This window comes from Strix aluco, chromosome 33 (genome assembly GCF_031877795.1).
Source record: "Strix aluco isolate bStrAlu1 chromosome 33, bStrAlu1.hap1, whole genome shotgun sequence".
Lineage (NCBI taxonomy): Eukaryota > Metazoa > Chordata > Aves > Strigiformes > Strigidae > Strix > Strix aluco.
Window position 1 is genome coordinate 39,788 of NC_133963.1, and position 24,827 is coordinate 64,614.

The following is a 24,827-nucleotide window of genomic DNA, read 5'->3' on the forward strand; positions in this document are numbered from 1 at the left end:
CTAATCCACAGCTGAAGTTCGCAAGGCAAGTCCCTGTGCCTTCAGGCGGGATTTTTCAGAGCTGATCTGCCCCCACCCCCCCCCCACCCCCAACAGATGCTTTCAGGGGGATAAAACCTGCCCCGAGATGCCTGACCAACACCAAAGGAAAAAAATATGCTGCCAAACTGAAGAACTTGGTCCACTGGTTCAATACAGCATAAGAATGAATGTTCCTGAAAATTGAATATTTTAAATGCAGAATGATCTCTGCTTCAGGTGTAGGATGAGATAATTCTCACTACAAAATGGAAAGAGGGGAAGAAAACCCCTAGCTCCACCTAAATCCTTTAAAAAAACCACCACCTTTTCTCCTCTTTGGCAGCATGTATGACTTGCCTACGTAAGGGCTGTTGCAAATACACTTCTTGAACCTCAGCTATACAGACTTAACATGACCCAAAAGAAAAAAAAAAAAAAAAAAAGGAAAGAAAAAGATTAGTGCTTATAAGAAGCCTGGGAGAATCTGGCATCCAGGTCAATCTAAGCAGCGGTGTTTATAAACATCAGATGGGATTTCTTCCCCAGCTAAACCCCCATGCTTACCCAGTCGGCTTTGATTGCCTCCAAGAGCCTCATCCAACAGCACCTGGGCTTCCAAAGCCCTCCTTGGCTGCACTAGCCCTGTCCCTGAGCTCACCTAAACATTTTAGACCAAGACCCATTAAAGCAGCGCCCAGCAAGAGTTCAATTCCCCTCCATTTTCCTCAGGAGTTAAATCCAGTAAGGTGGGCTTGACTGTGGTCTGCAGCTCAGGAAGAGCACCACACCCAGGGATTTTATATGTACAGTCGTAGTATGTGTGGTGGTTTAGTCCCTGCCGGGGTCTGAGACCACTCGGCCGCTGCCCCTCCCCCACAAAGGGAGTGAAATACAAAGCCCCGGGGCTGAGATAAGGAGAGGTTTAATGCAACAGTGCAACAGCAACACAACAAACAACAACAATAACAATAACAGTAATAACAATGAACAGAGCAAGGTATATACCGATACAGCAGTGAGAGCAGAGCAAATCCCACAGTACACACGGTAACCGACTGTCCCGCTTCGGCGCCAGGATGTGAAGTCCACAGGGTATCTGAATAACCCGGCTAGAGCTGCCCCCCACTGCTGGGGAAACTTAACCCTATCCTGGCTAAACCAGGACAAAGAATTATACAAGTAGACTGTCTTAGTCAAAAGTTGAGCATGGGACTTCTGGAAAAAAGTAGTATTACATGTATTTTATTAATCTAATCGGTACTCTCTGTCCTCCTTTACAATTCAACAAAGACTTGACCTACAGAGATGAAAGCAGACTGCCCTAACTGTATAAAATAAAGATAATTCAGTAAACAGGAGAGAAAAAACTGCCAAAAATGCCTTCGATTTCATCGATTTGATCTCTTCATAGGGGGAAGGGTTACTGAGCTTACAATAAGAGCAGTGCAAAATAAACAACAGGTTTCAAGGCCCCTTACCAAGCTAGTCTTAAGCTAGTCAGTAATATGGAAGACGCTAAGAGATATGTTGGCTGACAACATGTTTTCCATTTTGTGCCAAATTACTATTTTTACTTCTCCATCTCCATTTTAGGGCCAATGAAAAAAACAAAACTCTTACAAAATTATGATGGGAGAGGAAGGATTAGATTAAGGTCAATTTACCACTCTTTCAGCATAGCAACAACTGTTCAGAAGCAGAAAATTTATTTTAAAAGCACAACCTTTTTTATTTCCGTTAATCTTTTGGAAGGGGAAGCAGAAAGTATGCATCAGAACACTGCCAGTCATGCGCACTTCATGGTGATATAGCTTTCATTTATGGGATTCCTTGCACCTTCTTCTGTGGAATTTCCTGTTGGTTGATGTTTGGATCAGGGTTCTGCAGACCCCTAATGGGGTGCAGTTTGGCAGCTTCCTCGTTCCTTATTGCTTATGTCCGTAGATTCTGCTACTCTCTTCAGTGAGTGATTTGCTGTGGTACATTAGGCCACATGATTTAGGGTTTGTTGTCAGAAGGACCAGGTACCTTGCTGTTCAGTATTTAGTACGACATAGAATCAGACCTTTTGCTTCTTTGTGCTGCTTCTGTCACTACAAAGAGCGTATAATACCTCCTGATCTTGTGAGGTATGTAATAGGAAAGCAGCATGGTGTTTTCTTTTTAGTTGTCTGTGTTAGAGTTTGTATAGTTTGCCTGAGAGAAGGCAAGTAATAAGATTATCTTTCCAGTCTTTTCACCTCCATCAAGCTTTCCCATAGCCACACATAGCTTTCCTTACTGTATTACATCAACAAGATTCCTTTGAAGGAAACAGTACATTGCCGTTTCTTTAATGAAAACTCAAAGCACATGTTCCCATGGAAACTGCAATTGAACATATTCTGTCCAAACTACATGCCCATCACAAAGTGTTAGAATTTAATTGTTTCTCTGATTCAGTTGCAGGGCAGCTCCTTGGGTTGTGTCATGCAGTTTTGATATTCAGCCTTATGTCAAAACAAGCCAGAATCTTTCTAGCTACATCTTCTTTCTGGAAGGGAGGAGATTGTAGGGATCTATGCTGCTATTCCTTTTCATTCAGTGGTGACATGTTTTACCAGTTCTGATAATCTGTAGACACTTATGCTTCCAGTGTATTTTTTAAAGGAACGGTGTCCTTGAAAGCAGCAACTTGTTGTGTTCTCCTGTGTGCACCATTGAGGTATTCGTTGCATTGAGAGTTGGTAAGACTTGAGAAGTTGAAGAAAAACTTATTCCACGCCTCCACTACATAAAAGAATCATATGACATAGTCCCCAACCCAAGACCATGTGAAAGATGAGCACAGCATGATTACAGTTATTTGTCTGAATGGGACTGAAATGCGTTCAGAAATAGAGCAATACATCATTAAGGGCTGTCTGCTTTCTTTTGTATTATGTGCATTGAACTGGGTCTCCTTTTTCTTCTGTTCACTGTTTTAATCTCAGCAAAAGGTTTGTTCTCTGAAAAACAACACTGAGGAGTCAGCTGCTTTTGATATGCACTTTGCTGTATATCCTATCTCTCAGCTGAAGTTCTGCCTTTTCTGGGTACAGGAGGGATGTGCAGGCTGCTTCAAGCAAAATTATCAGCAACGCTTTTATTTAAATGCACGTCTGTTTGTACGTGTTTCAGAACACCTCAGGAGGAAGGCTGTGTTTTGTTTCATTAAGTAGAGGTGTTAGCCATGGCCCATAACTTCGTCAGAGTGGCTTGAATAAATGAGAATTCTGTTCCATTTGGGAACGTGCAAATGAGTAGACAACCTTGCTTGAAAATTCTCTTTCTAAAGTCATTTTGCTCATGTCAGGAAGAGGACAAGAGAACTATCAGAGACTCCCAGGGCTTGTCTAGCTCTTCTCAGAGAATGACTTTAAAATGGATAGGATTGAGTGTGAAGTAAAATAGCCTTCCAAAATCACTACCTAGTTTGGAAGGTCTTGGCCAAAAGCACCCAGCTGCCATTGAATTTTGATGGCAGTAGGGTGTGCTTTGTCCATTTAGTCGTGCTGTCTCATCCAGTCCTCCTCATTCTGAAGGAGTTTCATTCATGGTCATTAAATCTGATACTATTCAGGAAAACTCTCACTAGCTCTGTATTTAAAAATAATAATAAAAAATACACATACACACACACACACTAGTTTCCAAGCCATGTTGTTCATCCCATTGGTATTTTTTTATTATTTTCATTTCTGTAACCTGCAGGTGATGCTCTCCACAACCACAGTGCTCTGTTCCTTGAGAACAGCTCTTGGAACATACCTTTCTCTCAGGAGAGTCCTGGATCTCCAGATGCATCTGATCAACCACAAGGGAAAACAAGAAAGTTGAGCCTGGCCAGCACAAACAGTGAAAACTCAGGGTCAACAGAAAGCTTGCCATCAGCATACCTCACCAACAGTGAGTGAAGTCTGGTGCCATGAGTGGTCTGATACAGCAACAACCCTTCCTTCCACATACTTTCCGTGGAAAAGTTTATTATGAAAAGGAAAATTACCTGCTTGGAAATTTGTGGAGAATGAGAACAGCCAAAGTTGCTGCAATTTTAAATAACACCATTTAGCTTCCTCTTCTGTTTATAATTAAGTAGATAAAGCAACAGAAGTGAAGTCACAGTTCTATGTTAAGGTGCCTCTCATAAATAGTCATTAAGGGTTTCATACTAACAGGGGTTTAGCAGCATGTTCCAGGCATGAAGAAATATAGATAGATAAGATTTGTTACCCATAATTAAAAGTGCTATAAATCATTATATTGTCCTGTTATGGACTGTAGCCATATATCAGTATTCTGTTCACCATTTGGGAAGCATTTGCAATTCTTACTCTATAGCATGATCATAAAAGTACTAGTCTTTCACTGTATTTTATCCATGGACCAGGAAGCAGTGGCAATCATGCTGAGGTGATTTCTGCTTCCCAAAACTTGGACCACGTAGAACTGTTTAGATTGCAGACATTTAAGTGATGATGCAGTCAGTGAAAACAGTACTTCTGTGCTTGATAGATACCTTTAACAGACTCTAAATGACAAGATTAAAAAGCAGAAGACTTCATTCAATTATCTAGCTTAAACATAAAGACAGCAAGAGATTTTTTTAAGAAGATATAGAAATGTGATGCTATTTTGTTTGGGTTTTTTTGTAGTTACTGCAAAGTGGTGGGGAACAAAACGAATAGATTATTCCTTGTATTGTCCAGATGTGCTGACAGCCTTTCCAGCTGTGGCCCTGCCGCATCTCTTCCATGCCAGCTACTGGGAATCAACAGACGTTGTGGCCTTCATTTTAAGACAGGTCATTGATCTCTTTATGTTTTCTCTCTGCAACAAATAATGTTGTGATTGTTAATTGCACCTTCTGAGGGTGATCAAGTCTTTTAATCTTTAGTTCAGTTAGATGGCTAATTGTGTTGCATCACTGTTTTGCTGATCAGGGATATCAATTAAACTCAGACACCAGAGTGAAAAGAGCAGGCATATTTTACTAGAAATAACTAAATAATATAACAGAATAATATAGAAAACTTACAGTAAGAGAAGACAAAGTAGCGCGCTTAAACAAATAGGAAAATACAGGGTAATGCATCAAATCATTACTGCCTGAGAGAGAGAATAGTGATTAAGAAAGATCCATCACCACTTGCATACGTTACCATCATCCAGATCCGCAGTCGCTGGGGAGCCCCGGTTACAGCGAGGATTTGGAGAACCTTTCCCTGCAAGTGGGAAATCCTACGCGGTGCGTCCACCCGTAGGTGAGGCTTCCAAAGTCGCTGTGAGCGGGCCCAGCCTTATATACCTAAAAATCAGTAAGCCAGAATAGCTGACACCTTTGTTTTAAGCGGAAATATCTGGTTTTCATCTCAGTTAGGTTCCCCCCAGAGCCTGGCCAGGGCTTAAGGGAGAAGCTAAGGGAGTTTCCCTGCTTATCTAGTTAATTTATGAGCAAGGTCACAAGGCCAGACAACTGTTTCCGTGGCCTTGTTATCTTGCCCACACATAAAGAAATATAAGGATACATTCAGGATAGACATGTTTTATGATGTTTAAACTACATCTTCTATGCATATTTCACTAATGACTACATACAGAGTTAGCAGTTTCAGTTCAGGGCCTGTTGCTCAGGCTTCAGTATTCCCACCTTTTACATCAGAACAGTTGGTTTGCTATAACTTAGTATAATACCTAATAGCACAATGGTTATCAGTTATAAAATGTACAGGATTCATCTATAGGTCAACTCTGGCTTGGGCTTATTGTCCAAGCCTTAGCACTTCATTCGGTCCTTTGACCTATAGGTGAATCATGGCTCTCAAACCATCTCTATGGTTAGTGACATTAGTTTTCGTTCATCAGTTGATGATGTTTTGTCAGGCGTGTCCCGATCCAATATCAGGGAGGGTTCTTAAATGATCTTAGTAGTGATCTTAAGACACAAACGAGGTTAGATACCATGCAACCTTGTAAACTCTATTTCCTGTAACAAGCAATAATAGCGATAGGACAGAGGGAAGAAGAAAGAAAAAGTCAGAATACCTAAGCAAGCAAACAGAAGAGATGCAGCAAAATCAGTTACCACCACGAATCCAGTGATGTCCTGTTGGTTCAGTCTCTCCTGAAATCTCATCTCTGAGCCCTGAGAGAGGAGTACGCAGTCTTTTTATTGTCCAAGTCCCCACAATTTCTCCAAAGAGTCCGCCCATTTCCACGGAGCTCATTGTCATACGTGCCGCTCCGTGTTCCTCCAGGTGCACAGATCCAGGTGTTCTCAGTGGTCGTGCTGGAGGAGGGGTGTCGGCCTGTGGTGTCTTCAGCTTCCGCACGCCTTCCTCACCCTGATTTCTTCTCCACCTGGCTCGTGCACAAGCGCAGCTTGGCAGGCACTGCCAAGGATGATGTTGTTCTGGCTTCAGGCAGATATAGTGGTTTCTTCGGGGACAATTCATCTCCTTCAGAGCGTACTCCTTCACGGCGACAGGATGTTGAGGTCAGGTAGTGGTAGTGGTGCAGCAGCAATGTCAAGGCAATACAGTCTCTCACACTGCCCCATGGCTTGACATTGCTGTCCTCGTGGTGGCACAAAGGATAGAGATATAAAGAGAAAGAGAAAGAAAGGACAGAAATAGCGTGCAACATGACAACTAACGATATTTCTGGCTAACATATAACTAATAACATCTTTAACAGATATATAAATTTTCCATTAATAAACATGTAACTAACAATATCTTTAACAAATACGAATATCTTCAGTTAACAAGCACATAGCTAACAACATCTCTAACAAACATGTCATGCTCAAAATTAACTAACTCTACAAAACCAAAACATTCTACAAACCGATTTTAAGGTTGCAAGGAATCAGTAGAAGAACACAACGGCAGTTTACGTGATTGACATTCACAGGGACAAAAAAGTTGTATTATAAGAACAAATAAGAAAATTATTATCAAGGCTAAGGCTATAAAGTGAATTGAAATTATTACTAACATATTATCCATTATTTTTCTATGGTTCTGGTAATATATCACTGAGTGTTTGTGGCTCTGGTAGCCCACGCAGTCTGTTGCCCTGGTCTGCCAAAGTTGGGGTCAGCATACGCAGCAGGAAAATGGCTTTCCACGCCCCTTTATCCTAAAGTGCATGTGTCATCTGGGCCTAGAAACTTCTATCCCAGATTTAAACAAAGGTAAATGAGCAATAACACTACAAATAACAAATAAAACAATATTAACACTGACAATGGTTAACAACATCCTAACCAAACATATAATAAAGGTAACAGTGACAATAACAATGTCAATTAACAATATTTTAACCAAACATATTTAACTAAAATGTGTCCCACGCTGGGCCTAATGGATGTACTCCCGGTCCTTGGGGATTGGGGGAAGAAGGTGGTTGTCTGCATGAACAAGTACAATTACAGGATGTTTTACATGGACACTTATAAGACTAACACATACATATCACAAGGGAAAATATTCTGGTTGTTGTTGTCAATTGTGGAGCTGAAGATGGTCTGGCTCGCTGGAGCTGGGGTCTGCCTTTGCAGCAGGAAAATGAATTTCCATGCTCCCAGCCCAGAGTGCATGTGTGGTTTAGGTCTTGGTATTTCCATCTTGCCTTCATGGGCCCAGTAATGACCTTTTAAAGCCCAGGCCCCATTAGCAAAGGGACCTTCCCCTGATTTGGTGTCTGTTGTTTGCTCATAATACTGGTAACTGACTTAAATCCACAAATTCATTTTCCTCCCATTCTTGGTTAACACTTAGGAAGCCGGTGCTTCCCCCAGAACCAAGGGAGAGGGGAACAGTCACCCAAAGCAATTTTTGCAATGATAGACAATACATCTTAGAAATATTAATAAGACAATGAACATCAACACTGTATAAAAAAAAAAAAAACAAAAAAAACCCAAACACATTATATAAGGATCCCCCGTCGTGACTCAGGATATCTGTCTCCAGGGGGGTTTACCTGCAAGAAAAAGGAAAGAAAAGCTTCTCGGTTCATTTTGAGAACCAGAAGTGGGTTATAATTAGAAAGATGGGATAATCCACCTTGTATTAATTTTGTGCTCCTTTCCATGAGCATCTTTGGCTTTCCAGGTGTACTTGTTTATTGGGGTATCCAATACCAACGGTACTGCTCCCACCGTGGGGAGTTCGACTAAGACAGGTTGTCCTGGAAAATAAGATGGATTTCTGGGGTGGTCAGGGCCATGTGGGGCTGGTTTGATGCCTGCAATGCCACTGAATTCCCAGAAACTTCACTGTCTCAGACGGTCCTTGGATTTTTGCAGAGTTAATTTCCCAACCCTTCTGTTTCATATGATCTACCACTAATTCAAGAACTTGTTGTATTTCCTCCTCATCATTTCCTTGAATCAAAATATCATCTATATAGTGGCTTAATTGTGTGTGAGAAGGCAGCTGTATTTTATCTAAGTGTTCAGCTACAATTCTATAACAGATAGTGGGGCTCTGCAGCCACCCTTGAGAAAGCAAATGCTTTTCTGCAATTGGGATAGTAAAAATAAAAAATAAAAATGCACTAGTTAAATTTATTACAGCGTACCAAGTTCCTGGATGTTTCTGAACTTCTTTTATTAAAGTGACAGTGTCTGGCACAGCTGCTGCAAGCGGTGCAGTATGTTTGTTTATTTCTCTAAAATCCACTGTCATTCTCTAGGATCCATCACTTTTCTTGACAGGCCACACCGGACTGCCACCTCAAAACTTCTACATCTAATAAATTTCTAATTGTCTGTGATATCTCTTCATGTCCTCCCAGAATTCTATATTGCCTCATTGTAACTAACTTAGTTGCAGCCAGGATCTGCTCAGGAGGCTTTTTTTTTTTTTTTTTTTTTTTTTACTTTGCTGACTGTAACAGGTCTGGTACTAATACAGGGTTTAACTCCAAATTGATACTGACTATCAGAAAGATTTAAAGTTAGTCTTTTTAGAATGTCTATAATGATTTTATATTCAGGATTGGGGACAATCATGACTAAATATAATAATTTTTGGAGGTTTCCTGTTTTCATTTCCATTTGTGTTTGTACAGTTTTAATTTATTTTCCTCCTAAAACCTGTAATAATTACAGGTTGTCTGTTAAACTTCCTGGGATTCCCATATATTAAGGAGGCCTCTGCTCCAGCCTCAATTAGGGTATTTACAGTTTGTGGGGACTGGTTGTTCTAAATAAAAACCAACCAAACAACAACAAAAGGAAAAAAAAAAAACCCAAACAAACCAACCCAAAACTTTAAGTTCTACATGGGGCCATCGGTCCTTCTGCACTCACCGCCCTGGAACTTGGCTATTAATTCATATGTGCTGATTATAATATTGATTCACCTCACTTGCCTCCTGCAAAGGGTACAAGTCAGAAAACACTGCCCAATCCTCTTTCACCCCCAGAACCAGTGATCCACTCACGGGGGGCCCTCCGTGGGCAGATGGAGGGTCCCGTTGAGGTTCGAGAAGGGGCGCCGTAGGCTGAGTTGTCCCTGGATCCTTAGTTTTAGCACTCTGCACTCTCTTGCTAGGTTTATTCAGCCCTCTCTTTGTATATATTCGCCACGGCTCGTTAGTTGGAATATCATAAATTTTTTCATGAGACATGCTGTCTTTTAACAAAGCCGTAAACATTTCCGTACGAGAAATCCTGTTTTCACTGCCTTTAGGGCTGTCTTGAGTATCTCGATTCCCTGCACTCCCTCGGGGGCTCCACTCTTCAAGGTCACGTAACTGTTGCACTTTTTCTATTACTTCATCGAGGGGATCCCCCATTTCATTAATGCAAAGGGGCATAATTACATTTTTATATGCCAGTGGAATGGTTTTAATCACTCTGTTTCTCATAGTGACCGGCAAAGGATGCCACATCATAAAGTCAGCGTCTCCTACAAAAATAGCTGCTTTCATCCCTTCCTCTTTCATTTGCTGTATACAATCTCGCAAAGTATACCACTGACGGTCAGATGCCAGCCAGTCATTCTCTGTAGGATATTTGGTATTACATCCCAGAGCAGCCAGTGCTAACAAATTAATATCCTGATCGTTGTTTCGAAATGTATCCTGCACAAAAGCATTTGAACTTAAAATCAAAAACTTTTTAGAATCTCCTGCGTCTAGGGTTACCCCTGCCACTCCCTGATCCTGCAAACGCACCATCCAAGAGAGCAAGGATTCCCCCGGTCTCTGCTTAAATCTTTCAATTATATCATTTACTTCATACTGTGTATAATCCTCTATCATATCCTTCCTCACAGCTTGCCCACTATTAGGATCTCTACCAGGATCCCACTGCACACTCGCTTCTGCAGTCACTGCATGAACTTTCTTACACCTTCTCCTTTTCCTATACTTATATTGTGCTACTCGCACCGCAGCTTTCTCTGCCACTGTCTGATAAGTATCCAGCTTATCAGCAAACAACTTATTCTGGCATGGCAACATCACTATTTGACTCTTCAAATCACATCTCTGTCGCTCCATCTGGGAGCGCTCTAACAACAGCCTCTCTTTACTCTGGTGTTGTTTTCTACATGCAGTTAACAAAATCCACCCTCGTTTACTTGAATTTGTAGTTTCTTTTCCTTTTTCAATAGGTACGTTTTCATACAATTTAAAACATCCAATGGTCACTTTAAATAATGGCATTTTTGTTGGATCCCACTTCTGACACCAATTTATGTTTTGCTGATCAGGGATATCAATTAAACTCAGACACCAGAGTGAAAAGAGCAGGCATATTTTACTAGAAATAACTAAATAATATAACAGAATAATATAGAAAACTTACAGTAAGAGAAGACAAAGTAGCGCGCTTAAACAAATAGGAAAATACAGGGTAATGCATCAAATCATTACTGCCTGAGAGAGAGAATAGTGATTAAGAAAGATCCATCACCACTTGCATACGTTACCATCATCCAGATCCGCAGTCGCTGGGGAGCCCCGGTTACAGCGAGGATTTGGAGAACCTTTCCCTGCAAGTGGGAAATCCTACGCGGTGCGTCCACCCGTAGGTGAGGCTTCCAAAGTCGCTGTGAGCGGGCCCAGCCTTATATACCTAAAAATCAGTAAGCCAGAATAGCTGACACCTTTGTTTTAAGCGGAAATATCTGGTTTTCATCTCAGTTAGGTTCCCCCCAGAGCCTGGCCAGGGCTTAAGGGAGAAGCTAAGGGAGTTTCCCTGCTTATCTAGTTAATTTATGAGCAAGGTCACAAGGCCAGACAACTGTTTCCGTGGCCTTGTTATCTTGCCCACACATAAAGAAATATAAGGATACATTCAGGATAGACATGTTTTATGATGTTTAAACTACATCTTCTATGCATATTTCACTAATGACTACATACAGAGTTAGCAGTTTCAGTTCAGGGCCTGTTGCTCAGGCTTCAGTATTCCCACCTTTTACATCAGAACAGTTGGTTTGCTATAACTTAGTATAATACCTAATAGCACAATGGTTATCAGTTATAAAATGTACAGGATTCATCTATAGGTCAACTCTGGCTTGGGCTTATTGTCCAAGCCTTAGCACTTCAATCACATACAACTGGATGTAGGAATGACAGATGTGGATTTACTGCAGAGTTGAAGGGGACAGTGAGCCCACCACTGGCACTGTTGGCTGGCGTTCTTACTGCTGACTTGTGTGACTGTACTCATCCCTCCCATGCCCCAGATCAGTATAACCCTGTATTATGTATCAATTTCCTCCTGTTTTTGAAGGAATAGGCTGTCTCCAGCCTTACTTAGTTATGTATTTCCCTACTAAATATTGAATTATTAGCATACATTTGATAATAAGGCAGCAGTTTGAAACTACTGCTCCCATAAGCAAATCAAGTCTTTCCCATAACTATACTAGAGTAGTTCAAGGCATTGTGTGCCCTGTCTCCTCAGAATTTATTTCTGAGTCATATGATGGGTCTTTTGTTCCTACTGTGTCAGTAATTAGAAGCAACTCGCAGTGACTTAGGGATAATTCAGTGCTCTGACCTCTAGAGAAAGTGGTGAGGCTGAGAAATCTCACCTGGTGTAAAAAAAAAGAATTAAGTGGTGTTAAAGTGAAACCTGTAGGATGTGTCCCTCCAAGAACCCAAAGTGACCCTCACCCAAAAGCCCGTCACAGGCAGTTTAATTTGGACTAACCCAAGAATCAGTGTGGTTTTTACATCCATCGGATCATGAAACAGCTGCTGCCAGACAAACAGTAGAGAGAATAATGCAGAAAAGGGCACAGTGACTTTTTTCCATGAAGTCAGTTTGGCAGATGTCAGTGTGCATGCCTCTCTCGCAGCTCCTTTTAGCTGGTCTCTGAGCTTTAACTCCCTCCACCTCCTGCTGCTGGTGCTGGTGTCAGTGTTGGTTCCCTGGAGGCTCACCTGGGAATGGAGCTCCGTCCCCTCCAGCCCAGGACGGCTGCCATGTCACACTGCGCCGTTGTACCGAGCCCCCACTGCCGCGTGGCTGCCTGCGAGTGGAGCACGCAGCAACACCAGACCGCTTGCGGAGGTTTTGATTACTGTTTTTAATTGATGAAATTCTGAGAGTCCTTCAACCTCTTGCTGTCCTTTCAGAGCATCCTTTAGTATATCTGATTTCAGTCAAAATGTATCATTAAGCAATGCAGAATTTTAAAAGCTAATTTAAAAAACTTTGTTTATAACTAGCATCACCATAATCAAGGCAAAGCAAAAGTTGCTGAAGAGCTTTTTCTATGAATGAGAACAGTTTCCAGAACAGGAATCTTATTTGATGCTCATCCCAAAGTAGAGGAGAGGTTTCTACTGGAAGTGACAGGATGCAAATCCCTGTTTTTTCTGTGGAAGGGCCCTAGATAATTGTACACAGATGTTTCTTCTCTCCTTTGCAGCTCTATTACAGCTCTTGTCATCTCATCTTCTCTCTCAGGAACTTTTTTGCCATGAATCCATCAGAACATTCTCCCATTTTTCCTTTCAGATGTCTCCCTGATCCCACTTGACTGTTAGCAATCATTCCTGCTTTATTCTACCTGTTATTTTGGTGCATTCATATCAAGTCGCATTGTTGTGTCTTACCTGGCCTTTACATGCATTACAGCTTTTAGAATTTAATAGGAACTTCAAATGTTTGAAACATGCCTGTAAAGCAATATGTGAGCTTACAGCACTACGTAAAGGATTGGTTAGTTCCAGCACAGTCTGGACATTCTGCCCTTGCTGGGGGTTAACATTAAGGCTAATGGCTCCTCAGTGCCCGGTGGACACATTAATTCCTGCACATGACCTCCAGTGAGTAGAATTTATGTCACTTTGTTAAAAAACACACTGACTTCTCAGCATTAATATGATTTGTTGCAAGCCAACTGCTTTGCTAAGGCTGAATGCAGCAGGATCTTTCAAATTTATTCTAGGCCCCTCTTCCAGGGAGGGTACTCAGGGTGGAAAACTTCAGCACAGAAAATCAACTCTTCAACTTGAGTAATTTTCTGCTAGCTTGTGAAAGAGACAGACTAAGCTATTTCTTATTCAAAATGAAGTAGCCTTACACTATCAGTGATCCCAGGGTGCAACCCACAGATTTCAGTAAGATTCTGAAATCTGAGTTGGACATGCACGTTTCTTGGTAAGTGTGTAGTATTTAGATTGTAAGAATATGTAGCTTGTATGACAGATCAGGGTTCTGCATGTTCACAAGTTATAGCCCTCTTACCTTCAGACGTTACTAGCCACAAGCCAAATCCCAAGCCTGTCACCTCTACACTGGTGAGTAATATTCAAAAGGTGATAAGAACCCTTCTGTCTGGGTATATGCATAGAAAATCAATACAGATGGAGTCGGGAACCTGACCTCTGCCTCATAAAGAACATTAAAAAATAATTCAGTGGTTTAAGCTGCTTTACTGACTTTGCAGACCATGAGCAGACCATGTGACTGTCACTTGATACCATCCTAATGTTTTCACCATTTTCTCTGGAAGAATCTGCAAGCTCTGTTGTGAATGTAAAAGCTGTTCAATAAGTACTTGAAATTAAGTGTTGGCTAACAGAGTGAAAGCAGTTTATTGTCCGTACAATTAATGTGAACTTACGGCCTGTACCTCTTTCTACTTTCATTGTGATTTTGGCTCTACAGTGTCATTCAGCTGGGGCAGCAGTGTACTTTCCCTCTCTTTGCCAAGTACCAGCACTCCCCAGGCCACACACTGTTTACTAAATTATTAATATAATTTCAGGTGATGAGGTATGAAAATGTAAATTTCAAGGAAAATGACAACTTGGATCCAGCAACACTAAGTCCATCCAATCCATGAGAATGGCTACGCAAAAGGACACATGTAAAATTGAGAGTAAGTATAAATCTGAATGTATATGGCAGCTATAGAACTTGGGTTTGGCAGCAATTTAAATGGAGTTTGATCTCCCAAAGCATGAGTTTACGTAACTGAATATTACTAAAGAGTTGAAAACTACTAACATAATCCAGAGGCAAACAAATTAACAGCTAGGGAATAGGAACAACTTTTGTTTGTTTTGGTTTGTCACTGCATGTTGGGAGAAAGTATATTTATTTCTTTAGATAACAGAGGGGTCTTAAGTTTCAGTTAAGCAAAGAGGTTGTTCTTCTATTTTCTTATACACTAGATGAATCCATAACTCAAGGGGAAAAAAATATTTTCTTCATTCTTCAGATGCCAGTTCAGCTAGAAATGTCAATTAAGATGTGTCTGTCTCGTACATAATTGTGTGAATCTATGGCACCACTTGAAGTGAAAGATAATTGGCATTCCCTTCAATGCTCTCTCTTATTTGGTCATCTTGAGCGCTCTCACTAGAAAGTCTATTCAGGAACCCACTGTTACTAGAAACCTGGCTCCAGCTGAAACAGGAAGGCAGTTCAGCTAGGCGCTCTAAGCTGCACTGGGACATACCTCAGGCACACTGTCCAGGACTCTGTTTCTATGCCACTGTTCATAATAACATAATAGAGGCAGTAGCCTCATTGCAAAAGCAAACACTACCCTTCCCACTTTCCGCTCTTATTTCAGAATGTGACTGCTAATCACCGAGCTAATGATGTCATTGCGGCAGAAGATGGTCCTCAGGTACTAGTTGGGCGCTTTATGTATGGACCTCTGGACATGGTAGCTTTAACAGGTGAAAAGGTAAAGTCTGAGTAATCAATTTCCTTACTTTTCTGAACCAGCTTTTACTAGAAACAGTTGTTGAATGTAGCACACGTACATAGTACCAGAGGAAGCCTTACAGTGAGGGGAAGTATGTCACTAGCCCCCACCACTTTGGCAAAAACATGCTGTAAGTGGGCTTTCCTGATAGCTGACCTTCTTCCCAGCTCTCATTCTTCTTACATGATGCCTGCCATCTCCTCTGGTTAATGATGAGTGTGCTGTGCAGTGATTTCTGAACCTGCCATTCGGTCGTACCACCTGCTGGAGACAATTACCTTTTTCAGCAAGGGGGGAAAAAGAATTTTATAGTGTTTGGCAAATCGCTAAAAGAAAAATGTATATCCTCCTATCCAGGTAAGACAACTAAATAAAGGAATAGGGATTCTGGAGTCTAGATGGCTGCTGTTTCCCCTTATATATGGAAGAGTAAAGACTCGTTTTAGAATTTAAGTAGAAATGTGACAGAATTGGAACTGTCACTCCTAAAGCTGCCTGCAGTAGCCAGGCTTACAGCCCACAAAGCCAAGCATTAAGTGAACACATTTGTTTATATTCACTGAGACCGTAAGATTTTTTTTGTGGAAATGAACAGAGCAATGCTGCTGAGCTGAGGGTAGAACTGAAGCGTGGAGGCTTCACTTGGCCTGTTTTGTGGGTGCCCATTCTGCTAAGATGCAGCGCTAACCAGATGCCTCTAGGGATCAGACTGCTGATGGCATGTCTTTGGAGCCTGTTTGCTAGTGCACATGGCAGGGATGGATGTTTCTGGAACCATGTCTCTGATGACCATGCTTCTGTCACAGCTGGGCTTTGTTAGTCAACGCCAACAAGACACAAGTGATGTCCTGCTTCTAAGATTTTGTTGTAGAATCCAGCACACGCATGCAGATACACATTGAACTGTCAATATAAGTTATGGTTATATTTTTAAGACCCATCATTGCTTGAATCTTGTCCCATATGGTTTATAAAGAAAGCATCCCCATCACTTGAGTTTACATGCAAGACAGGATCACAGATTTTGTCTGATTTTGAAGATTTTAATCACAGCTCTTTATTAACTTACAAATTTCTTCAATCTGATCACATTTTATTCATTGATAAGGTTCTTCTGGCACAATGATGAATAGGGCACCAAAGGCGTTCATAGTGGTCCTATGAAGAACACGAAAATTGTATGGTTCTGAGACTTAATAATTTCCTCCTTGTGCCATTTCTCAAGTGTAAGTTCAAAAAGTCAGTTAAATGTATCTGAGTGTATTGGATTACGTTGAAGGTCTTCAATTAGATCTACAGTCAGGAAGACTTCAAATCAAGGCTGTGTATGTCATGGATCTCCTGGCATTAATTATTTGTGCCTATATCCTAGCAATGCCTCAGCTGGACACTCTTGTAACTGGTAGAGTCCAGAAATGAGAAGAAACCGTTTTTACCACAAGACCATTGAATCTGTCAAAGGAAAGGCCATCCCTCTCCCACCTTCCCTAGTGGGAATTAGAGCAGGGGAAGGATTTATGTCAATTAGTAGTGTGGCCTGCAGACTTAAGCAGACCTTGATGTTTTAGTTTGAGTCTGACAGGTGAGCCTGATCTGCTCTGTCACATTATGATGCTATCCTCAGCAGGCGGGACATTTTCCTGGAACCTCATCTGCTTTGGGTGGCTCCTGTTGAGGAACAACAGAGTAGTGATAATGGGGATGTGGCCATCTGGTCAAGACAAGGAGACAGGAGCTTAAGCTTCTGTGAGAGTCTCTGCCAGTCATAGCCTCTCGTACTCCCATGGGACTGGCCACCTGGGTAATCTCAGCCTCAGTCTGTTGACCTATTAGAAAATGTTAATTAACCTGAGGTGGGCTTGACATGCCAGTTTTCATTCAGACAGGGATCAGTCCTGGAGACTACCCTTGTTTTTGAAGGAATTCCTAAAATGGGCCTGTGGGGGGTTTCTACACCTTTGTAGTCTGGATTCATTTTAGCCCTGAGTCTTTTACTGAGATGAATTTGGGTTGGTAAAAAAGACAACACATTGAGCGTTCTAGTGTGCGAACAAAAACTAGGTTGAAGATACATTTCAGCATTTCAGTGCTTTTCCTGAGGTCAGAGGTGTGTCTCTGGAATTTACGTAACCCATTATTTTCTGGGCATTACAGTCAATGTTTTTTCTCCCTGCCTTGATTATTGTGTGCTGTCTGATTGCCTGGAAGTCATATTCCCATTTCAGATGGATAGGGATAAACAACAAGCTGTGCTTCTGCAGTGGGAAAACAGTTTCATATTATGCTTGGGTATTGAATACAATCCTGTCATCAAAATCTCTTTAAAGAAATTTCTAAGTAAAAATGTTAAGAATATTAATAATTATTGCACTGGGGAGAATTCCATACGCAGCGATGAATTACCAATAGTTTTCATTTTAATTTTGAGGGGTTTCAAAACTAATGGAAATACTATCTGTATTTTTTTAAACATTTGCATGTTGTCCCTCCAAGGATCTCTAGTAACTTTACGTAAAAGGCTGTATTTCATAATCTCTTGACGTGGCGAGGGAAAATTGAGTCAGAACAGTTCAATGACCACAGTCAGCAGAATGCTGTTCTAGTAGCTTTCACATTGATGTTGAAAAAAGAAAATGTTGAAAGGGCTGTAGTTGTGCAAATTTTTCAGAATGCCCAATGCAAACTTAAAAAACATTTTTCTGAACCACACATACACCTGCCCCCATCCCAATCTTTAATGGCTTGACTTGAGAAAATTATTAAAGGGGAAGAGTAGAAGGTAAGAACAGAATGGCTGAATAAAACAAAGTTAGAAGTATGATCTTGAAAGAAAAGATTTCTGCTGCTGGTTAGGTTTTGTATTCCTTTGCAGGTTGGAAAGAAGTTAGATTTTTCCCTAGCAAATCATGAAAATGTTTTCCCTGGCCCTCTCACCACTAATGGTGCATTTGAAAGTTGGAAATTCAGAATCAGTTAGGGTACAAAGTGAAGCTTTCTCCTACTTACGCCATCCAAGACTTTAAAGAGGCAGTTGGCGCACATCTGTATTCAAACTGTGAATTCACTTTGCAGTCAAAAAGCAGAAGAAAGAAATAAACCCACTGTTTGATCCAGATAACACTTCTGGCTCAGCAATATCTGTCATTTCTTCCCTTGCACCAAAGCTCATCCCTTTGAAAAATTTGGTTCTGAATTTCATCAGTTGAGAATAAATTTAGTGTTATTTATAGTTACATCCCAATGTCATGTAACATCATATGTCCAAGAAGAGCATATCTGCAGAGTTATCCAGGATATCCACACAAACAGCATGATCTCGTAAGCTGCTGGCAAATCTTGCAGAGTACCTGGCTGCATGTTGAGCACTGAAGAAGCCCACATAAACCTTGTATGCCTGAGTTCTGTTAGAACTGAGTACAGAAGGAGAGCTTGGCAGATACCTCCCTCAGATTTACTCGTGTACTTACTGCTAAAAAGTGCCAGTTCAAGTCAAAGTATTTCATACGCTTTATGTTAATTTTGATGAAATATTTCAGTTGGAAAAAAGCATATTGATTAAACCTTTTGGAAAAAAAAAATCTTGATAAGTTGAAGTGTTTATGTTTTGCATTTGTAGGCAAGGTTATGATTTGGGAAAGATTATATTTTTCTAATAACCTGATTAAATTTTCCATTTTGTAGGTTTAGTTTGCAAAAATGTAATATACACATGCAAGCTGAAATGATCTTTTTTCTAGTTTAGGGTTCCTGCCAAATTTCTGAGCTCTATACCCTTGTTTGACACCTGCAGTGCTAAGCTGAGCGCTTTAAATGATGAAGGCAATGAACTCTTGCATTGTGTGTTAGGAAGCATTTTCGAATTGAAAGGTCTCTCTGTGAAGTTTTTACTGAGTTTTGAAGTTCCTTCAAACTTCCTTTCAAGCTTTTAGTGCGAGCCATAGTTGGAGATACTAATGTGAACTAGGCTTGGTGGGCCTTGTAAATAAGGGGGGGTGTTGCCTACAGTCACACTAGATGACTGTTCTGTTGTTTTTGCAGGTTGATATCTTCATAATGACTGAGCCATCTTCGGGTAGGTGGGTGTACTTTGACACGGAGATATCCAACAGCAGTGGCCGGATATCCTACAACATACCGAACCAGAAGAGACTGAGAGTTGGCGTGTATCCCATCAAAATGGTGGTCAGGTAACAGCTCTAAGCTGGAACTGTAGCTGTGATGGGTGGTTGTGCTCAGGAAGACACCAAGGCGTGTAAGATTGAACAGGGTGCTGAGGGAGATTTACATCAGTTAGTTATCTTTTCTTGGTCTTGTCACTGTGTTGTCAGCTTAGATTTGATCATCTAATTACTGGCCAGTTTGGAGGTGCCCAGGCCAATGGGTTTGTCTCTACTGCAACACAAATCCTCAGTGCAGTTTGGTTTAGGAGCACTTGGTCTTGCAAAATATAGGGACTGGATGACTGTTATCAGTCTTCTTGTGGCAAGAATGTATGACTTGGGATATTTTGCAGCCTGTTCAGGGTATAGCTTTGTGTTCTTCAGACTGACAAGAAGCTTTTCTTGTTGAAATTAACAGTAGAGAATAAACTGCCTTGCTCTCAGCCACTTGTTTATCTGTTGATGTCAGGCTGATCAACAGAGTTACCTTAATTCTATACTCAAGACCATGCTTATTCTAAATTGGGAAAAAATAAAAACAAAAAAACAAAAAACCAGCACCTGAAAATAACAATTCATTGAAGTAAAATCAGTCAGCTCTCCTAGCCCTCCAGCATTTCTTAAAAATCTCTATGCTGAATAAACTATGAAGAATAAAGATGTGCAAAATAGGATTTGTTGGCCTAGAGACAGGCCTGGGGTAGCTGTGCTTTTCAAAAATCTTACGTTTACTAAAAGTCCAGTTTGATTTAATACAGAGTTTTAGTTTAATATTGTGCTCAGAAACAAATTGCCTAGCCACTTAGGAAGTAGCTTTACAGCTTCCTTTGAATCCCTGTTTTGGCAGCTAAATCAGTGGGATGGATTTAGCTGAAACAGAATGTGTTGTTACTTACCAGTTAACCAAGTCCAAAGTCAATTTACAATCTTATGCAGTCCTAATTGAGGAGGAAGAAATATTTTACCTCAGTGTAATAGAACAGACGAGCAATTCAAGAAAAGAGAGTTACTTAAAAACGAATTAAGGTGTATTCAGAAGCTAAGGTCCCATGCGGTTTTAGGCTGCAGGAGTAATTTTCAAACAATAACGAAAGAAATTGTCCTGTCTTTGCTCATGAAGCTGTGCACACATATTGTAAGAATCTTCATCACCAGATACAAATTTCTAGATCATACAATAATCACCCTTCTAAAGGAAAGAAGATGTGGTCTTCAGATTACATTTTTTAGGGAACATGAGGTCATGGGATGGTACTGGATCACTTTGTGCTCTATTAGTGTCTTAATGACCAGACCTCTTGGGGAAAATACATCATGAGGAGAAGATTGCATTTCACATGCCTTTCCATGAGAAAAGCCATCTATGATTGAATGTTTTTTGGCTTTTTTTTTTTTTTTTTTTGCTTGTCTGGATTGGCATTCCCATTGTAATTTGCAAGGATAGAGAGATGGGTAATGCTACTATTACCGACTGTTTATCTAATGGAGGAAAGCTGACTGGTACAAGCACATGCCAGTAAAAGGTGCATATCCATTCTTCCCTTGTAATTTCTAGTAATTTGCCAGTAACTGTAGACTAGCAGGAAAAAAATCTAGCCAATTTCTGTGCACTGTTTGTGTGTGCATGTGTGTGTGTGCGTGCATATATATAGCATTCATGTCTTATATGGGTACATATATAGACAGGCAGCATGTCTGAGTAGTAGTTTGAGCATTTCAGGCAGTTTTGGGGGCTTTCTCCTATTTCTTTTAGGTATTTATACACATGTGATTTCTTATTAAAGTCAGCTTCCAAATTTCTCTTAGAAAGGCTATTTCCTAAAAGTGTAAGTTATAATTGCCCCACAGAGGACTGAAATCAGAAGCCCTGTTTGACAGCGATTTTTTGAAGTTGTAGATCCAGACAGATCTAATTTCAGGTCTTAACTAGAATGTGCAAAAATACATTCTGACATTTTGCTTTTTAAATGTATTTATTGCTTTGACTCTCCAGAGGGGACCAGAGTAGTGCTGCAAGTTACCTGACTGTGCTTCCCCGAGGAATGGAATGTGTTGTGTTCAGCACTGACGGTTCCTTTGCAGCAAGTGTTTCAGTTGTGGGAAGTGACCCCAAAGTCCGAGCTGGGGCCGCTGATGTTGTCAGGTAAGTGAGGTTTGTACACTTCACTTTTGAACACAGGAAGGAAGAGGGCAGAATATTTTTTTTTCTTACTAAATAAACAACAAGTCTTTAAAGGCCATGATTCTTTGCAGATACATTTCTATATTTACTTGGACATCAGGTCTGCCAGATTTTCAGAGGAATCTTAGAACACTATGGTTTACTTCAAAATTTGTAGTGTAAGCTGCCTAAAGATTAGAACTTGCTTTTTGGGAATATGGCCTTAAAGTGTGTGCAGTGAATTAATAATGATTCCGTGTGTTACTGTGATTAGCAAAGAGTGTTTGGTGTTTCACTAACTTCACATAAGGACGTACTTCTCCTTAAAAATATCAAGTGCCACAAATGCAAGAGTGTTTTTTGGAGAAAAAAATTAAAAGGTCTTTTAATCTGTTCTTGCAAATCTGTTAATGTCGCACTGGATGGGGAAATACAGCTCTCATTTTGGAACTTGCGTGGGAATCGAGGGATGCCAGTTTTCAAGGGTTTCCACTCCTTACAGCTAAAATGGCAGGAAATCTTTTAAAGGTTTCAAAGTTAGCAGGACTTGATGCGTAGTAAGGTCTATTTTAAATACATTTTAAAATTGCTCTCATTTTATATAACATATTGTATAAGAATTTCTCTAGCTTCCCTCCATCTCCCTCAAGATGTAGACATTATTACTTAATTTATTGACAGGAGCAGAGACTTAGGCGTGCTGCTTTCCACTTATTGAACGGTACTGTCTGACTTCTACCTGGGTCTGTGCTGAGCAAAGAAATGCTGGCCTAGCCTGTGGATATCGTTTCTCTTTCTGCACCTACATAATTTACCTGCTGTTCCCGACAGGCATTGGCAGGACCTGGGATATCTGATTATCTATATTACTGGCCGTCCAGTTATGCAAAAACAGCGTGTGGTTTCATGGTTGTCTCAACACAACTTCCCACAAGGGATGATCTTCTTCTCAGATGGACTTGTTCATGACCCACTGCGACAAAAGACCATTTTTCTCCGGAATCTCACGCAAGAGGTACTAGAAACCTGTTTATAGCCTTAGAACTTTTTTTCCAGAGAATGTCATTAAGTGAAGTTAGAGTTCTTCCTTCCTTTTGAACAGTAAATCTCACGGGCCATCACAAAGTCTAGTTGTCATTCCCCATTTTTTTTTCCTCACTTTTCAAAGAGCAAGGAAGGCTGATAAAACATCCAAAGGGGCCTCCCGGCATGGCAAATAAATAGATGAACTGCTTGTTCTTGCCTGTGTGCATATCTGTAGTTCTTGCTGGCATGCAGGCAGACAGATTTAGCTTTCTGTGGTTTACAGAATGAGGTTGATAACAGTGAACTCATCTGCTGCTTCATTGCAAAACAAGCGCCATCCTTGTGGTGCATGGTGTTTAATAGAGCGTTCACTTTGGAGGTAATATTTGTTTCAGTGCCACATCAAAATCTGTGCTGCATATGGTTCCACGAAGGATATTTCTGTGTACAATGTCTTGGCTCTGTCGCCATCCCAGATCTACATAGTTGGACGATCAACAAAGAAATACCAGGCGCAGTGTCAAGTAAGTAACTTTTGCTACTCAATCAGGAAGTCCTGTGGGGAACAAGGAAATGCATGTGTGTCATCACACACACACATACAATGGATAAAAAGCAGAGACAGTGTTTCAGAGAAAGAAGGGCTGTTTTGGTTTTGGATGAGGCATTTTCTGGCAGGGTGAATAGTAAAGGGAACTGAGTGGTCATAGGTTGTATTTGCAAGTGCACGCATCGCATATTGCTGAATGACAAAATGGAACAGGTCACTGAAAAAAAAAAGAGGAGTATTAGCACTCTGCAGGTATCTAACTGGATGCCAAATTCCTCACAGAGCTCACGGGTGGAGGCAGCAGTAATTTGTCACTCCCTTTCTTTCCTTCCTGTTTCAGTTCCTCAGTGAAGGTTATGCAGCCCACTTGGCCTCGCTGGAGTTCAGTCTCCATTCACGACCCAAAAAGAACAACTCTTGGATGATCTTGAGAAAAGGCAGCTTTGGCCTCCACTCCCAGCCTGAGTTTTTGCGCAAGAGAAACCATCTCCGCAGGACTATGTCTGTACAGCAACCTGACCCACCCTCTTCAAACCCCAAGCCAGAGCGTGCCCAGAGCCAGCCTGAATCAGACAAAGATCATGACAGGCATTTGCCCTTCATCGCTTGAGTTCGAGGTGGAGTTCACAAATTTGAATCTATCCCCTAGGAAGCTTGGAAATACAGATCTTGGGTGCACCCCATTAAACTTGTAGGCATGCCTCAGAGATAATATTTAGGCAGCTTCGAACTAAGAGATGTAGAGGGGAACCTGTCCCTCGGAGTCTTCCCTGCTCTGGAATCTGCCTTCTTACACCAACTGGGGAACTTCCAGTCTGTTCCTCTTGACGTGTTTATTGGGAGATTTTAAAACAATCTAAAACTATCGCAAGTGCTCATAACATCAAAGCAACTGAAAGTATCTTTGGTTATTTTTTACAACAGATATAATAAAACGTGCAATAAGAGAAAAAGCTGTAACAGGCTGATTTTACTCAGAAGGAGGATTATGGTATCAGCTAACTAGCTGCACCCAAACCAGTATAAACAGTAGGTCCCATAGGTTACAGAGAAGGTTTACACTTGAAACATTAAATAGTTGTATCTGTTTCCACTTCACTTTCGATGAAGCGATACACTTGCAAGGGAAGCAGAGGTGGGAACTACAGTAATCAGTGGTCAGGATTTGTACAGCAAGATGCTTTTTGGGTGCCTTAAACCCAAGATTTCCTTTCAGCTTACAGTGTTAGTCAACAGACCCCAACATGGGCACTCGTGATTGTGTGAGGTGCTGGACATGAAGTAAACGTGAGAACTCCACTTATGAACCAAATCATAAAAACTTCATGTTAGAAATAAATGTGTCTGCCACAGTTTGAAGCAGTTAGTGTTGCTGTATACAAAGTAATGTGCAAGTGTACAAAGATCATGTTGTTTTGTGGAACCTGGTGACTGTACAGAATGTGTGGACTGCTCTGAGTAAGGAGATGGCTCTGACCATCTCAGTCCAAGAGACAGATACTAGGATGGTAAGCTAAAGGGAGCTCTTTTACTAAGGGATCTGCAAACTTCAGAGCAATCACTTTTTTCATTATTCTAACTAGAATTTTTACACGGGAGGAGAAAAAAAGTAATGGAATTCCTGTGGGTAAATTGTTTACCTTCTCACATGTTATAGCAACTGTTGTGTTAAGACAATCTGTAGCATT

At 40.9% G+C, this 24,827-nt stretch overlaps 1 pseudogene; it reads left to right on the plus strand.

Annotated features, from left to right (window-relative positions):
* The first annotated feature begins 1,915 nt into the window (after nt 1–1,915).
* LOC141916959 (membrane-associated phosphatidylinositol transfer protein 3-like) lies at nt 1,916–23,788 on the plus strand (annotated as a pseudogene).
* Nucleotides 23,789–24,827: the final 1,039 nt, after the last annotated feature.